This window comes from Littorina saxatilis, linkage group LG8, assembly GCF_037325665.1.
Source record: "Littorina saxatilis isolate snail1 linkage group LG8, US_GU_Lsax_2.0, whole genome shotgun sequence".
Classification (NCBI taxonomy): domain Eukaryota; kingdom Metazoa; phylum Mollusca; class Gastropoda; order Littorinimorpha; family Littorinidae; genus Littorina; species Littorina saxatilis.
The window spans coordinates 71,762,108-71,777,107 of NC_090252.1; the positions used below are offsets into that span (position 1 = coordinate 71,762,108).

Genomic DNA, 15,000 nt, shown 5'->3' on the forward strand with positions numbered 1-15,000 from the left:
CATCTCCTATGATCTCAATGGTATCAAGGCACGGGTCATAGAGATCAATTTAGATCTAGATCTATTTCCGGTTGTGTATTCACACGCCAACGTTCGTTCTTTTCCTTCCACCATTCCTCGATGGAAAAGAGTTCGTGTTGTTTTTGTTTTAATTTTTGTCTTTGTCGTTGATCATTGTATACACAAATTACACAAACGTCATCTTGTGAGGGACCAAAAAATATTGAAACTCTCGGATGATTTTTGTGTGTGGTATCAACCTCGACCTACGGTCTCGGTTGATACCACAAAAAAATCATCCTCGAGTTTCAATATTTTTCGGTCCCTCACTCGATGACGTTGTGTAATCTCTATGTATCACCCTGTATATAGCGCTTCTCCACAGTTTGAAGCGCTTTACAAGTTCAATTTACAAGTTCAATCAAAACCACAACACGATATATACAACTAATGCGATTTGTCTCAGATGAAAAGGAAAATACTCATCAAAGAGCACATATACATGCTTGCATAAAATACAAAGAATCACATTTTTTCGCAGCGCAGCACAATGCACAGTCAAAAAAACACGCAAACAAACACATACAACAGACACATGCTCACAACAAGCACACATGCACAAACTGTGTGTGTGTGTGTGTGTGTGTGTGTGTGTGTGTGTGTGTGTGTGTGTGTGTGTGTGTGTGTGTGTGTGTGTGTGTGTGTGTGTGTGTGTGTGTGTGTGTGCCTGCGTGCCTGCGAGCGCGTGTGTTAGTTTGTTTGTCCGTCTTGGTTTGTTTGGTTGGTTTGTTGATTGGTTGGTAGAGTTTTGTTTGTTGAAAGCTCTCTTCTTTTTATTTGTATTTTATCAACAGTTATAGCACCGTTGAAAGCAACAATAGGCTCACTCTGCCAGGTTCACCAGACAACTTGGACGTCGAAAAACAAGACATCAACGTGTATGAGAAGCCACACACTACCTGTCTTGTCGCTGTGTGGATGGCCTAGGCCTCAGGCAGCGCTTCCCCCCCTACCCCCTTTCCCCTACCCCAACTCCCCCCTCCCTCCCCCCCCCCCCCCCGACACTGCCACTGATTACATGATGAAGCTGTGTCTGGCTGGCTGATGACGTCAGTTCCGCTGTATTGGGGCGGCGGGTTGAAGACAGGCTTTTATGGGAATGAAGGGGGGGGGGGGGGGGGGGGGGACATGTGTGAGTGTGTTTGTGGGTGTGCGGGAGGGGGGGCGTGTGTTGGAGGGGGGGGGCGTGTGTATGTGTGTGGGTGTGGGTGGGTGGGTGTGTGTGTGTGTGAATGTGTGTATTTGAGTGTGTGCGCGCGCGCGCGTGTGTGTGTGTGTGTGTGTGTGTGTTCATGCATGTGTGTATGTGTGTTTATGTATGTGTGTGTGTGTGTGTGTGTGTGCGCGCGCGTGTGTGTGTGTGTGTGTGTGTGTGTATGTGTATGCGTGTGTGGAAATGCGTGTGGAAGTGACGATGATTGCCGTGGTTTGTTTCCCCTGTCTGGGTCACACCCTTTTGTCCGTTCACCAACCCCCCCCCCCCCCCTCCTCCTTCCCCCTCCTCCGACACCCTCGCCGGTAGACGGCTGGCGGAGCTGGTAACATTCGGGAACGACAATGTTTTGTTCGCAACCGGTAACTTAGATTGGAGACGTTGTTGACATTGTACTTTGACGTGTGTCATTGAGTGTTCGATGTCTTCGCGTGATTTTGTGTCTCACTCTCAGTGTCTGTTTCTCTGCCTGTCCGTCGGTCTGTCTGTCTGTCTGTTTGATTGTCTCCCTCTGTCTCTCTCTCTCTCTGTCTCTCTCTCTCTCTTTGTCTCTCTCTCTCTCTCTCTCTTTCTCTCTCTCTCTCTCTGTCTCTGTCTCTGTCTCTCTAGCTTAGTAGCCTTCATTTTTTATCACTCAAAGATCAGTTATTATTTAATAAGGCGATTTCAATGTTTAAGGTGCAAATAAACGAGACCCCACAGTACATGCAATCATTATTTCAGAAAGCAACAGACAGATATGGCTCCAACAAATTAATTTTCCCACTACCCCGTATTGATTTATATAAAACCAGTTTAGCGTTTTCGGGCTCAACAAATTGGAAATCGCTGCCCTATGAGATAAAGGGATCAAGCACGATTAAACACTTCAAATCGCAGCTTCTATATATATATATATATATACGACTTATGTCTGTCTGTCTGTGTGTCTGTCTGTCTGTGTGTCTGTCTGTGTGTGTGTGTGTGTGTGTGTGCGTGATGCACGGCCAAAGTTCTCGATGGATCTGCTTCATATTTGGTGGGCATATTCAGGTAGACCCCGGACACAACCTGGTCGATGAGAATTTTCAACACGTGCTCTCAGCGCGCAGCGCTGAACCGATTTTGGTTTTTCTGTTCATCTTCCCAGATCCATTCCCAGTAACTCTTCCTTATCTTCTCCAGTGTTTTGCGTTTATCTCCCTTCCTTCGTGTGGCGTCAATCCATATTTCCGTTACTATTTTTAGAAGGTCACTGTCGAAAACGCTCAATCCATATTCCCGTTACTATTTTTAGAAGGTATTACTCTTCCTTATCTTCTCCAGTGTTTTGCGCGTTTATCTCCCTTCCTTCGTGCGGTGCGCCGGCGAAGCCGGCGTACAGCCGGGTCCCCGGCAAAGCCGGGTATTCGGCTCTACTGCTTCCCGGCGAAGCCGTACCCGGCGAAGCGGGTATTCATCTAGTCGCAAATATATGTTGTCACGCCCAGTCACATTATGAAGCTGTTGCTATTTTATATAATCGCCCGAAGAAAGAATGCATCGCTATCATAACCTCTACACATTTTGTTCTGCCAAAAGATGATGATGATAATGATGATGATCAGGTTGTGTGTGTGTGTGTAGGTATGTATGTATGTGTGTGTGTGTGTGTGTGTGTGTGTGTATGTGTGTGTGTGTGTTTGTGTGTGTGTGTGTGCGTGCGTGTGTTTGTGTGTGTGTGTGTGTGTACGCGCACGTGCATGTGTGTGTGTGTGTGTTTATGTGTGTGTTTGGGTGTGTGTGTGTGTGTGTGTGTGTGTGTGTGTGTGTGTGCGTGTGTATGTGAGTGTGTTCGTGTGTGTGTGTGTGTGTGTGTTAGATTGTGTGCGTACGTGATTGCCTCGTCCATTCATTTCGTCATTTATCATGGCTCGCTTGTGTCTTCCCTGCAAGCGGCTCAACAATTTGTCAGATAACTTTGTTGTGTATAATTAGTGATTGACATAACTTTGTTGTGTATAATTAGTGATTGACATAACTTTGTTGTGTATAATTAGTGATTGACATAACTTTGTTGTGTATAATTCGTGATTGACGTAACTTTGTTGTGTATAATTAGTGATTGACATAACTTTGTTGTGTATAATTAGTGATTGACATAACTTTGTTGTGTATAATTAGTGATTGACATAACTTTGTTGTGTATAATTAGTGATTGACATAACTTTGTTGTGTATAATTAGTGATTGACATAACTTTGTTGTGTATAATTAGTGATTGACATAACTTTGTTGTGTATAATTAGTGATTGACATAACTTTGTTGTGTATAATTAGTGATTGACATAATTTTGTTGTGTATAATTAGTGATTGACATAATTTTGTTGTGTATAATTAGTGATTGACATAACTTTGTTGTGTATAATTAGTGATTGACAGTCTGTGAACTTAAAAGACCGCCGTGTGAACGTTACGTATTGTTTCGTCAATAATTAAACGTTCTAACAACACACTTTCTTGTTTTTTTATTCTGAATTTTGGAACGTTGGCAGTCTAGTTGTTTTTGGATTGGTATTGCAATCTTGTCCAGTGAGCATCGTCACTCTGCACCCCGCGTCCTGTGCTGTGTAGAGGCACGGAAGCAGGAGAATGACAGTCATTTTCGCGTTACGAAATCCCCCCTGTCACCCCCATGAATTCCTGTGTTGAGGTTCATTGCAGGACGATCGTTATGATGAAAGGAAGTTTACATGTACGCTTCTTTGTAAACATTTTGTTGTATTATCATGTGTGTGTGTTTATGAATAAAATTCTGTTTAAACCAACATGTACGCCCTCGTTGCCGTTCGGGGCCAAGTTGGGACATGTGGTGACAATTCTGTACAGCACTACGCGCACAGAACTGGATAGAACACTGCTGAAAGCTAGCTCAACAATTCTGTACAGCACTACGCGCACAGAGCTGGATAGAACACTGCTGTGGGCTAGCTCGACAATTCTGTACAGCACTAGACGCACAGAACTGGATAGAACACTGCTGTAAGCTAGCTCGACAATTCTGTACAGCACTACGCGCACAGAACTGGATAGAACACTGCTGTAAGCTAGCTCAACAATTCTGTACAGCACTACGCGCACAGAGCTGGATAGAACACTGCTGTAAGCTAGCTCGACAATTCTGTACAGCACTAGACGCACAGAACTGGATAGAACACTGCTGTGGGCTAGCTCAACAATTCTGTACAGCACTACGCGCACAGAACTGGATAGAACACTGCTGTAAGCTAGCTCAACAATTCTGTACAGCACTACGCGCACAGAACTGGATATAACACTGCTGTGGGCTAGCTCAACAATTCTGTACAGCACTAGACGCACAGAACTGGATAGAACACTGCTGTAAGCTAGCTCAACAATTCTGTACAGCACTAGACGCACAGAACTGGATAGAACACTGCTGTAAGCTAGCTCGACAATTCTGTACAGCACTACGCGCACAGAACTGGATAGAACACTGCTGTAAGCTAGCTCAACAATTCTGTACAGCACTACGCGCACAGAGCTGGATAGAACACTGCTGTGGGCTAGCTCAACAATTCTGTACAGCACTACGCGCACAGAACTGGATAGAACACTGCTGTAAGCTAGCTCGACGCGGTGGTGGCATATTACAGCCTTGGCGAGGTCACACTACAGCAAGAGTTAGACAGAACCTTTAGAGTATGTGGTCACGTGAGCGGGAAAGGGGTCTGTGGCAGCCATGTTGGGTGTGATGCCGGCGAAGAATCTTGCTGGGCGGGGGTCTGCTGGCGTCGTTGTCTGACTGGTCGTGTGCTGCCTACCCTGTCGGACTCTTCCCTGCTCTCCGCGTCTCCACAGCCAGGTAGGTCAGTCTGTTGGTCAAACATTAACTATAACATACACTAACATTAACAATAACATACACTAATAATAACTATAACATACACTAACATTAACTATAACATACACTAATATTAACTATAACATACACTAACATAAACTATAACATTGTACCGTTGGTTTGCTCTCTACCTTGTCTCCAAGTTGTGAAGTGTGTTCTCTATTGCGTCTGGATTCCTTAGTCTCTCCTGTTCAGTGTCCGAGACAGCTCATCCGCTGTAACGCGTTTGCATGCATCCTGACTAGCGTGTTGATCAAAGATTACTTCCTGTGCACAGTGTTAGTTGTCAGAAATTGATCATCAAAATGCCTACGTTACGCAGGAAGCAGTCAACATGTTGCTTTTAGCTAGGTGTCCCAGTGGACGTTCGGTCTTGTCCCGTGAACACGTCACATAGACACAGCACGGGAAGGTTGGGCCTGGAAAGGTTTAAGTTAATTGGACGAAGTCTACTTCAGGAAGCTGGCTGCAGGAAGCTGTGAGCACTTAATTTGGTCAAAATACTTCGGGAAGTCTTCGTAAAACCGACTTCGTGCTCAATGAAGGGCCGCTTTCAGCAATAAAGCTTCTTACATTGATTGGGCTTCATTGTCATAACAACATTGCGTGTTCTCTACATTTTGTGTTTTTGTGATTTTATTATTGCGATAATATAATCAGTTCCCTTTCGATAAAATGACAATAAATGGTAACTTGACATGTAATACTTGACTCAAACACGAACACACATCTGTACAATAGTTATTAAGGAACCGGTCTGCACGCTCACACACACACACACACACACACACACACACACACACACACACACACACAAAGCACAAAGCACACACACAAAGCACACACACAAAGCACACACACAAACACAGATATTTAGCTTAAGTCAATTCAAAACTTTACAAAAAAGGGTTTAATGATACTTTAACAAAATAAAGGAAGATTCTGTTTTGAAGAAAAAAATATTCAATTGACATTGAATTCACAAACCTTTCAGGGAATGCACTTCGTCTTGTGTCTGTGTTTCTTCATGCGGTGGTCTAACACTTCTCCAGACATTTGAGATGTAACTCAAGACATAGAGATGATGCTGCCTTCGGCCATGCTTTATTTCCGGATGTGCCCCGACTCTTTCACAGAAAAGTGGTACAATAAAAGTGTCTTATTACCAAAACCTTACAACATAACAATTTGTATGTGTGCTATCGTGAATATTTGCACAATAACAGGGATGCCTGAAAAAATATGTAATGAAAATGGCTGCCAACAGTCACCATGCCCCAAACGAGAAACTCTCATTGACCAGAGAGACTCATCTGTAAAGATCGGCACGTTAGAACTTTATCTGTGGTGAAAACGACCGGGCGGACACCAGTTTGTAGTCAGTTAATGTAATGAATTGGGTTTGAATAATTACTTTATTCGCCAACCATCATCTTGACTTTTGTTCGATTAACAAGACTACCGAGTGTTAGTTACCTGCTGAACACAAACTTACTATAGTAACTAAACTTGGCCAATAATTATTGCAACAAATTTCGCACCCAAATTAAAGCATTAGTTCTAGTGTCATTTCATTAAATGCCTGTTAAAGGCCGTTCACTTAACTATCAGAATCACCTTTTGGAATAAATATTTATTTTACAGGGATTAAGTGACCGCCGCTCAAAAACGGGTACCCTCAAAATCGACAAGACGAAAAAGGGAACTTGGGCCGAATGAAAATCCGACAACAAATCACAATAGGCAAAATGTTGCAACTTTGACATACGAGAAGAAAGTCAAATCAATATCTACGCTATTTAAACAGATGATATAGAGTCGACATACCTTTAGAGTAGGCTACAACATGAAATTAACTCCAGACTTGTTCACACATCCTCTGTTTACCAGTTAGAAATCATATATATAACCATGGCGAGCTTTATTTATTAAAACGTCTTTATCTTTATGTAATCGTTCAGTCGAAAATTCGTTTGTTCCGTCGTGTGATCATTTGATTTCTCTTTCGTTTCTTCTGTTGTTTTTTATTTGAATGCTATTTAGTCATTCCGTTCTTCTTCATTCCTGCTCTGTTCGTTCTTCTTCCTTCCTGCTCTGTCCGTTCTTCTTCATTCCTGCTCTGTTCGTTCTTCTTCCTCCCTGCTCTGTTCGTTCTTCTTCCTTCCTGCTCTGTCCGTTCTTCTTCCTTCCTGCTCTGTTCGTTCTTCTTCCTCCCTGCTCTGTCCGTTCTTCTTCCTCCCTGCTCTGTCCGTTCTTCTTCCTCCCTGCTCTGTTCGTTCTTCTTCCTTCCTGCTCTGTTCGTTCTTCTTCATTCCTGCTCTGTCCGTTCTTCTTCCTCCCTGCTCTGTTCGTTCTTCTTCCTTCCTGCTCTGTTCGTTCTTCTTTCTCCCTGCTCTGTTCGTTCTTCTTTCTCCCTGCTCTGTTCGTTCTTCTTCCTCCCTGCTCTGTCCGTTCTTCTTCCTCCCTGCTCTGTTCGTTCTTCTTCCTTCCTGCTCTGTTCGTTCTTCTTTCTCCCTGCTCTGTCCGTTCTTCTTCCTCCCTGCTCTGTTCGTTCTTCTTCCTTCCTGCTCTGTTCGTTCTTCTTTCTCCCTGCTCTGTTCGTTCTTCTTCCTCCCTGCTCTGTCCGTTCTTCTTCCTCCCTGCTCTGTTCGTTCTTCTTCCTCCCTGCTCTGTTCGTTCTTCTTCCTTCCTGCTCTGTTCGTTCTTCTTCCTCCCTGCTCTGTTCGTTCTTCTTCCTCCCTGCTCTGTTCGTTCTTCTTCCTCCCTGCTCTGTTCGTTCTTCTTCCTCCCTGCTCTGTTCGTTCTTCTTCATTCCTGCTCTGTTCGTTCTTCTTCCTCCCTGCTCTGTTCGTTCTTCTTCCTCCCTGCTCTGTTCGTTCTTCTTCCTCCCTGCTCTGTTCGTTCTTCTTCCTCCCTGCTCTGTTCGTTCTTCTTCCTCCCTGCTCTGTTCGTTCTTCTTCCTCCCTGCTCTGTTCGTTCTTCTTCCTTCCTGCTCTGTTCGTTCTTCTTCATTCCTGCTCTGTTCGTTCTTCTTCCTTCCTGCTCTGTTCGTTCTTCTTCCTCCCTGCTCTGTTCGTTCTTCTTCCTCCCTGCTCTGTTCGTTCTTCTTCCTCCCTGCTCTGTCCGTTCTTCTTCCTTCCTGCTCTGTTCGTTCTTCTTCATTCCTGCTCTGTTCGTTCTTCTTCCTCCCTGCTCTGTTCGTTCTTCTTCATTCCTGCTCTGTTCGTTCTTCTTCCTCCCTGCTCTGTTCGTTCTTCTTCCTCCCTGCTCTGTTCGTTCTTCTTCCTTCCTGCTCTGTTCGTTCTTCTTCCTTCCTGCTCTGTTCGTTCTTCTTCCTCCCTGCTCTGTTCGTTCTTCTTCCTTCCTGCTCTGTTCGTTCTTCTTCCTCCCTGCTCTGTTCGTTCTTCTTCCTTCCTGCTCTGTCCGTTCTTCTTCCTTCCTGCTCTGTTCGTTCTTCTTCATTCCTGCTCTGTTCGTTCTTCTTCCTTCCTGCTCTGTTCGTTCTTCTTCCTCCCTGCTCTGTTCGTTCTTCTTCCTTCCTGCTCTGTCCGTTCTTCTTCCTCCCTGCTCTGTTCGTTCTTCTTCCTCCCTGCTCTGTTCGTTCTTCTTCCTCCCTGCTCTGTTCGTTCTTCTTCCTCCCTGCTCTGTTCGTTCTTCTTCATTCCTGCTCTGTTCGTTCTTCTTCCTCCCTGCTCTGTCCGTTCTTCTTCCTCCCTGCTCTGTTCGTTCTTCTTCATTCCTGCTCAGTTCGTTCTTCTTCCTCCCTGCTCTGTCCGTTCTTCCTCCCTGCTCTGTTCGTTCTTCCTTCCTGCTCTGTCCGTTCTTCTTCCTCCCTGCTCTGTTCGTTCTTCTTCCTCCCTGCTCTGTCCGTTCCTCTTCCTCCCTGCTCTGTTCGTTCTTCTTCCTCCCTGCTCTGTTCGTTCTTCTTCCTCCCTGCTCTGTTTGTTCTTCTTCCTCCCTGCTCTGTCCGTTCTTCTTCCTTCCTGCTCTGTTCGTTCTTCTTCCTCCCTGCTCTGTTCGTTCTTCTTCATTCCTGCTCTGTTCGTTCTTCTTCCTCCCTGCTCTGTCCGTTCTTCTTCCTTCCTGCTCTGTTCGTTCTTCTTCCTCCCTGCTCTGTTCGTTCTTCTTCCTCCCTGCTCTGTTCGTTCTTCTTCCTCCCTGCTCTGTTCGTTCTTCTTCCTCCCTGCTCTGTTCGTTCTTCTTCATTCCTGCTCTGTTCGTTCTTCTTCCTCCCTGCTCTGTCCGTTCTTCTTCCTCCCTGCTCTGTTCGTTCTTCTTCCTCCCTGCTCTGTCCGTTCTTCTTCCTCCCTGCTCTGTTCGTTCTTCCTCCCTGCTCTGTTCGTTCTTCTTCCTCCCTGCTCTGTCCGTTCTTCCTCCCTGCTCTGTCCGTTCTTCTTCCTCCCTGCTCTGTCCGTTCTTCTTCCTCCCTGCTCTGTTCGTTCTTCTTCCTTCCTGCTCTGTTCGTTCTTCTTCCTCCCTGCTCTGTCCGTTCTTCTTCCTCCCTGCTCTGTTCGTTCTTCTTCCTCCCTGCTCTGTTCGTTCTTCTTCCTCCCTGCTCTGTCCGTTCTTCTTCCTCCCTGCTCTGTTCGTTCTTCCTCCCTGCTCTGTCCGTTCTTCTTCCTCCCTGCTCTGTTCGTTCTTCCTCCCTGCTCTGTCCGTTCTTCTTCCTTCCTGCTCTGTTCGTTCTTCCTCCCTGCTCTGTCCGTTCTTCTTCCTCCCTGCTCTGTTCGTTCTTCCTCCCTGCTCTGTTCGTTCTTCTTCCTTCCTGCTCTGTCCGTTCTTCCTTCCTGCTCTGTTCGTTCTTCTTCCTTCCTGCTCTGTTCGTTCTTCTTCATTCCTGCTCTGTTCGTTCATTCTTTCTTGATTTCATTCATTCACTTTTGTTGTTAAATGTCGGTAGTTTGCTTTTTCTTTCATTCGGTTGTTTATTCGTTGATTTATCTTACCTATATTTTCATCAATTTATATTTATTCTCTGGGTCAGTTTGTTCATTTGTTTTATAATTACTGTCAGTGTAATTTTCTGATAAATCGTTGTTCAACTTTTTGTGTCTATTTATTTTGTGTTGCTGTTTGTTGGTCGTTTAATTATTGATTGAGATGTGTGAAGCTGTCCATTTTGTGTTGTTGTTTGTTGGTCGTTTAATTATTGATTAAGATGTGTGAAGCTGTCCATTTTGTGTTCTTGTTTGTTGGTCGTTTAATTATTGATTAAGATGTGTGAAGCTGTCCATTTTGTGTTGTAGTTTGTTGGTCGTTTAATTATTGATTAAGATGTGTGAAGCTGTCCATTTTGTGTTGTAGTTTGTTGGTCGTTTAATTATTGATTAAGATGTGTGAAGCTGTCCATTTTGTGTTGTTGTTTGTTGGTCGTTTAATTATTGATTAAGATGTGTGAAGCTGTCCATTTTGTGTTCTTGTTTGTTGGTCGTTTAATTATTGATTAAGATGTGTGAAGCTGTCCATTTTGTGTTGTAGTTTGTTGGTCGTTTAATTATTGATTAAGATGTGTGAAGCTGTCCATTTTGTGTTGTAGTTTGTTGGTCGTTTAATTATTGATTAAGATGTGTGAAGCTGTCCATTTTGTGTTGTAGTTTGTTGGTCGTTTAATTATTGATTAAGATGTGTGAAGCTGTCCATTTTGTGTTGTAGTTTGTTGGTCGTTTAATTATTGATTAAGATGTGTGAAGCTGTCCATTTTGTGTTGTTGTTTGTTGGTCGTTTAATTATTGATTAAGATGTGTGAAGCTGTCCATTTTGTGTTCTTGTTTGTTGGTCGTTTAATTATTGATTAAGATGTGTGAAGCTGTCCATTTTGTGTTGTAGTTTGTTGGTCGTTTAATTATTGATTAAGATGTGTGAAGCTGTCCATTTTGTGTTGTAGTTTGTTGGTCGTTTAATTATTGATTAAGATGTGTGAAGCTGTCCATTTTGTGTTGTAGTTTGTTGGTCGTTTAATTATTGATTAAGATGTGTGAAGCTGTCCATTTTGTGTTGTTGTTTGTTGGTCGTTTAATTATTGATTAAGATGTGTGAAGCTGTCCATTTTGTGTTCTTGTTTGTTGGTCGTTTAATTATTGATTAAGATGTGTGAAGCTGTCCATTTTGTGTTGTAGTTTGTTGGTCGTTTAATTATTGATTAAGATGTGTGAAGCTGTCCATTTTGTGTTGTAGTTTGTTGGTCGTTTAATTATTGATTAAGATGTGTGAAGCTGTCCATTTTGTGTTGCTGTTTGTTGGTCGTTTAATTATTGATTGAGATGTGTGAAGCTGTCCATTTTGTTTGATTTCGAACGTTAGATATTCTTTGAATGGGTCATTAGATGAATTATTTATTTGCGTGATCTCGTTTTGCGTACGTTTTTCATGTTTAATTTTGTATTCATTCATGAATAAAATTAAATTGATTTCTATAATTATTTTCTGTCTGATTGTTTAATCGATTGATTGATTATTTCATTGGTTGTTTGATTGATTGATTGATTGAGTGAGTGAGTGAGTGAGTGAATGAGTGAGTGAGTGAGTGAGAGAGTGAGTGATTTAAGAACAACTATCTATTTATTTATTAATGTATTTATTTATTCATTTGTTTATTTAGTTATTTAGTTATTAAGTTTTTTTTAATCTTTTTATATATATTTATTCATTTATTTGTGTATTTTGTTTAATAAGCATAGCTTATTAAGAGTGATTACTTACATGTGGTTAGGAATTTTAGATTCAATTTAATTCAATTTAATACAATTTTATTGTCTGAATATAACAAATAGAATGTTTTCTTTTTGCTCGTGTAACATCACATAAATACACACTCGCAGAACACATAGACACATAAAAGTACTCATCAATACACACATAACCCATGCAACCACACATATCCATACCCGCACCCTCACATACACCCTCGTACATACTCTTGTTATCCTGTATAATCATAAATACCTTATGGTTGATATAATTGCTAGTCCACTTCATTAAAAATCAAAATAGGATATTTAAAAAAGTCTTCTTAAATAATAATACAAATAATATAATTGTTTGTTATTTGCTGCTTGGAGTTCTTATGTTTGCAAGATTTGTATTGCCTACTTCTCTGGTTTTATCGACAGGGACTGTTCTGAGAAATTACGCGGCTTTGTCAGATGCTTACAAATTGTTCTAAGATATACTGATACCTTCTTACGCAAATTCAAGCAATAGGGAATAGCCTATTTCACTATACTAGTAACCTGTTTGTTGTTGTTGTTGTTGTTGTTGTTGTTGTTGTTGTTGTTAAAAATCAGCTTAAATTTAACACGGACACCGACGTGAACATGATCCTTTCCAGTAGAAATGACAGTCGATATCAACATTGCATATATAGTTTATTTTATTCATCTCGTGTCATGTATTGAGCGTGTATGACAAGAGACTGTATGAGAAGGCTAGATTTTGGTGTCTTTATGGACTAGATATTTATTCAACTTACTTTCCCGTCATTTATTTTAAATCCTTACAGCAACATTATTTATTGGAATTATTAATAAAATCATTACAGCAAAGGAACCTTATATGCTTCTTTCGACTAACTTACCCATTGTCCTTTTACACAAATTACTCAACGGAACATCTTGACCAGTAATGCATTTAGAAATCTTACAGTATAATGCTTTACTAAACCTCTTTCCAAGTAAGTGTAATCGTTACAATGTGATAATTTACTGTATTTATTTTCTAATCATATATTCAGAACCATTCCAACGTGATTATTTTACTGAACTCGTTTACCAGTAACTTATTCAGAATTTGTAAAGCATAGTTATTCAATAAAATTATGTTCATATAATCTATCCACAATCCCTCATTGATGAACAGTATCCTTTCCAGCCGACACACAATGTATCTCAGTTGTACCAATTATGTACCAGGTATAATACATAACAACGCATTTAACTACTTTTGGCCTTTAAAACAAAAAAATAATAAAGATAATTATGTTTATCACAATTTTCATTTTAATGTTTCCTTGCTAAATTCACACATGGTTTATAGGTTCTATAGAAATACATATCCAGAACTTAATTCCACAAAACAGTGGTATATGGAGATGCTTGGTAAAGTAAGTTACCACTTTGAAATGCAACCGTTGTGTTGGTTTCTGGGTAGCTTACCTTTGTTTCAGAATAATCTAAAAGGATCAATACAGAGTTTCTTGCACTGTTCATAATTCTCACACTATTGTAAACTAACTTAAAGAGGCGGGAAACCTAAAGCATTTTCGGTGCGCGCGTCATAAGTTTAAATCGAAAGTTATGTCAATTTTCAGCTTTTACGTATATATGTTTAATGATAGTCGACATTATCTGTATTGATTTTTGATCGTTACACGTATTTGTTCAGATGTGATGCAATGTTTCGACATTTTTTAAAAAATCGTATCTGGATTGTTCACTTGTGTCTAAACAAAAATCATGACTTTGCATGTCTACAGATAAATAATTGATACAGATCAATCAATATCAATCAATATGAAGCTTATATAGCGCGTATTCCGTGGGTACAGTTCTAAGCGCTTGTCGAAGATACTGTCGAAGTTTCATTTTCGTGTAACCACTGGCGTACATTTGCTAGTCATGCAAACATATGAGAAAAAAATGGAACGTTCACGCTGTTTCGCTCTGACAGTGGTTATTGCTGCGTGCCTGTCAAAACACGCTGCGGTCACGCTTTGCTGGGCATAACTGTGGCACAAGAATAATCCCTAAAGTATCAAGCGTGTTTATTGGCCTAGCAAATTTGCGTCAGTGCTTATACGCATATAAAAGTGTTGCAGTGTTTGTATCAATCATGTGTCAAAAGACATGAGAAGTCATGAATGTTTTGAACACAGGTGAACAATCCTATATGACGAGTTTAAAAACGTATTTCGAAACATTGCATAACATCTGAACAAATACGCGTAACAATCAAACATGTTATTCGGAGTACGTCTAGTGTGTTTGTAAAATATTGTAAAAGTGTCAAAGCAATCCACCGAGTTATTGCTGAAATACAGCGCTTTGTGTCACAATACCCCTAAAACAAATGACAAAAAAACGTTGCTATCTGCACCTGCATCAGTAGGAATAGCATAGCACACGAAATACGTAAGCTAGCTGAACAAAAGAATCTTTTCGGGGTAGATCATTGATTTGGCTTTCTTCTCGTATGTAAACGTTGCAAAGTTTTGACTATTGTGATTTATTGTCGATTTTTAATTGGGCCCTTTTGTTTTTTTCCAGTCGATTTTGCGGGTACCCGTATTTGAGCGGCTGTCACCTGATCCCTGTAAACGAAATAATTAATCCGCAAGGTGATCCAGATGGTCAAGTTAACGGCCTTAACTGGCATAAACAGTTTGAATGAAATGACACGGGAAGCAAAGCTTTAATTTGGGTGCGAAATGTGTCGTAATAAATTGTTGGCCTAGTTTAATTAGAGGGAAACTTAGTATTTTCGGCGTCATAAGTTTTAAACGCAAGTGCCGTCAATTTTAAGCTTTTACATATGTTTAATGGTAGTGGAAACGATTTGCATTGCTCACGTTAGAGCTGTGCGCAGGAGACTTCCAATCAGAACAGCACAACAGAGAATGCCGTTCAAAGAACAATTTCTCTTATTCATAAAGCTCGATTGCACATAATTATAAGCAATACTTCTTTTGGTCGTTTTCAGCGTTCTCTAATCTTTGCTTGCAAATATATAATAATACTAATAATACTAATAATACTACTAATAATAATAATGACAGCTTATATAGCGCGAACCACAGTAAACTATGCTCTCCGCGCTTTACATATTAACTATGAATAAAACCATACACAAA

General features: G+C 41.2%; 1 long non-coding RNA gene across 1 annotated transcript in view; it reads right to left on the minus strand.

The window, feature by feature from the left end:
* Nucleotides 1-3,755: 3,755 nt before the first annotated feature.
* LOC138974299 (uncharacterized) overlaps nt 3,756-15,000 on the minus strand; it is a 78,043-nt gene continuing 66,798 nt past the window's right edge. Inside the window, exons 2-3 of the long non-coding RNA XR_011458385.1 lie at nt 6,144-6,283; nt 3,756-5,127 (exon numbers count right to left, since the gene is read on the minus strand). This is a non-coding gene — a long non-coding RNA (uncharacterized lncRNA). The remainder of the gene's footprint in view (nt 5,128-6,143; nt 6,284-15,000) is intronic.